Below are 3,285 nucleotides of genomic sequence, written 5' to 3'. Positions count from 1 at the left end.
CATATTTTCAAAATGTTCCATCATTGGGTATAAGTAGAATCTTCATAGCCCAAAAAAAACACAGTCAAAGTCAAACGTTTGTCGGTGGCACAGGGTTGTGTTTGAAGAAATGGAGTTTCGTTGTTCGTCACATGAAACTCTGCACTTAGGGATCATCCTCACAAATATGCTCTTCGAGCTTTGAAACTGTCTTCTTTGTGGACTCGGCTGTAGGCTATATATCCATGGCTTGTTGAGATCCCCTTCCTCCTTCCTTTCTCGCTGGAAAAAGCAGTAGTTGTCAATCGACGACTAGTTATCAATCAATCTGATGAAGGTAACAATATCCTCCTTGAAATCCATATAATCATTCCCTGGAAAATCAACCAGATTCTCCCTCCTCTTATGGCTCAAAGGCTCAACCTGGCTAGTAAGTCGGCATAGGAGAGGAGCACTCATTCATCTTGTGGTGGGCTGGCTTACTACTCCCCGATATTAGCTCTCAGCAGTTAAGCAATTCCGAAATCAGTTTGTTGCTCTACAAAATCTTTGACCTTGGGTATATGAGTAGGAGACTTAGGACAGTAGCGTCGATAGGCAGTAGGGCAAGCTGCCGGATTGACAGACAGTTATTAGGACAGTGGGTAAGCTACTTAGGCTAGGGAATAGGTACACATAGGTCAGATACGCGGGCAAGTCTCAATAACCAAAGTAGGAGTTGATGAGTGACTTTCTTCTTCTCTATTCCTTCTTACTGGACTGGACGGATTCCTTTCTGTAAACTGAGTTAATGGAGTCAAGAAAGAAGCTAGTACAGTAGGCATTCTTATTCCGTAAAATAAGTCACTGGTAGGCAAGAATTTCTCTCGAGAGTCAGAGCTTCGAGACGACTTTCGCAGATGTTCAATCTTGCGAGGCGTATGAGCCAGATTTTTAGTACTCTCCCGACCTGTTAGAAGCCACCCTAATAAGCGGAGATTGCCGGGAAAACGTTGCTCAACAAGACAGTAACCAACTCGAAAAAGGAGACCCTGGCATAACAAGTGGTGATCTCTGTACTAGAATGGAAGCCCTGCTAATTGTGAAGAACCCACAGCCGGGAGCGTTAGCAACTGGATTTTACCACACTCCGTTATACCCTCCCTTGGGGGATGGCTTGGTGCTAATGTAGGACTTTCGGAGACCTTCCGCTTGCTGTTTTGGTCCAGCCTGAGTGGCCATAACTTCTACTGTGATTTAGTTTGGAGCGGTCTTGCTCTTGTTGTTCCATTGTTGCGCGTCCTATTCTGATATTTAGGACCAAGAGGTACTGGATTCTCTTTCGGATAGGCCCTGAAAGGAGAAGAAAGGCTGAAATGCCAACGGATGTCTGTCTATTCTCTAATTCACCCGATCCCTATCCGCTTTCCAAAAAGGAAGAATGCATGAACCACGGTAGAGGAGAAAGGACGGATCACCTGCCGATCTTTTACAAAACTATGCCAGAAAGGATATAAAGATTGACCCGTACAAAAGCCATCTCCATCAATCTACGCTCATTAAGGAGAGGGTTCCTTACAGAATAAAATGGGGAGCGAACGAAAAAGATGTGTGGCTGAGGTGTTGGGAGCCCCCAATAGAGAAGGACGATGCGGAAAGGTATGGTGGGAATACAAACAGGCCTGGACAGAAGAAGTAGACGAAAGACCTCCAGGCTGTGTCGTCATTCTCAATCCTGAAAAGAGAGCGCACATCCTGAGAAAGGCGCGTCATGCAAAGGTTCCCATTTTTTTCCTTAGTTGACCCCGTGTTTCTATCGGATCCTAAGCTTCATCGGGACAAGCGCATAAACCACCCCATCCAGGTAGAGGGGACAGAGCAGCTCAGCGGGCTAATCAGTGACCTCATCTACCCAAAGACTTTATTTCTGCTGTACTTTCTTAAGCAATAGGAGCTCCTTCATATGCCCTTGAAGGCGGGAATATTGGTACTGAAACGAGGTTTAAAGTTACCTTTTCCTGTTGTCCGCTTTGCCTTCGTACGACTTTCCTTGGCAAACTATCCCAAAAAAGGAATGGGCTTTTTCAAAATCAAACTTGTTGTTTACTCATTGTGGCAAAACAAAACTCTCTTATTTTCCTTCGAGATGAATACCAATTTGATAGAGGTGGGGCATTTTCCATGAGTGGATTCGAGAATGTGGTCCCTCCTCTCTTTTGACCAGTCCCTGGCTTCTTTGTTTGATGATGGCGATAGCTCTTCTCTAGCCCGGCTAGATAACAAAACAATGAAATAGTACGCCACTGTGGTGATAAATCTTCTTGATGAAATCTTACTGATTCGACTCGTGGACCTTTTCCAAAGAGTAGTGGCCTTCGTTCGAAAGGTGAAAACAACCAGTCAATACCTTATTGATTCAAAAGGGAATGCAGATGCAATCTACTTGGAATAAAGGGTCTTGGCATGTAGTTGACTTCATAATGAAGAGCCAGAAGTTTAATGTCACTAGCTTCATTCTTACAGAAATTGATCAAGCTAGAAAGAAGGGATTTCCACAAGAATCTTCTCTTTGCACCACACATCATGAGAATGATATTGAACAAGAGTCAGCTCAGCCTGCCTCTTCCTTTGCTCCCCATTTTTAGACTTCTACAAGTCGATCTTCTTACGATGGAAATCACGAAAAAGATCATTCGCTCTTACCTCGTCTGGAGCAGACGAAACGTCTTTTGTTTGGCCTTTGGCCTTTTCATTTCAGTACCGAAGCAGAGTAGATCAATCAGATGACCATGGGTATGAGTCTCTTGTTTCACCTTCAGGTGTCCCATTTCTGCATCCGTTCTTGTAAGCGATAGCGATCCGTTGACAAGAAATCACTTAGATTAATAAGGTTTTGTGACTACGAGTTGCAGAAAGCGGCGCAGCCAATGGCCTGGGCTTTGAGTGGTATGAATTGAATAAAATATCATAATAAGCACGGCCGATCAACATTGGGGTCAGCATTAAGAAAGAGAAACCATGGGATATGGCCACGATGGACTTTATTGAGGGCCCGGCGCTAGGGAACTATACTCGCTAGCCCAAGCTACTGGTTTTATTTATAGAGTCAAGGGTGAGCATGTGACTGTGACTAAATAGCAGCGTGCCTTTGGCTCGCAGTATTGGAAAAAGAAGAATCGGACTTGGCAGATTGAACTGCAGACTATAAAGAAGGAGGAAGAAAGCCCATAATTATCATGTATGACAAGGTTGTTCTTATCATGGTGAAACTGTTGGAAAAAGGTTACTGTGATTTTCTATCTATTAGTTGACTACGGAGCTTCTTCG

This window comes from Triticum urartu, chromosome 2A (assembly GCF_056163025.1).
Source record: "Triticum urartu cultivar PI428250 chromosome 2A, HENAU_Tu73, whole genome shotgun sequence".
In the NCBI taxonomy this organism is placed as follows: Eukaryota; Viridiplantae; Streptophyta; class Magnoliopsida; order Poales; family Poaceae; genus Triticum; species Triticum urartu.
This window is presented reverse-complemented; position numbering follows the sequence as displayed.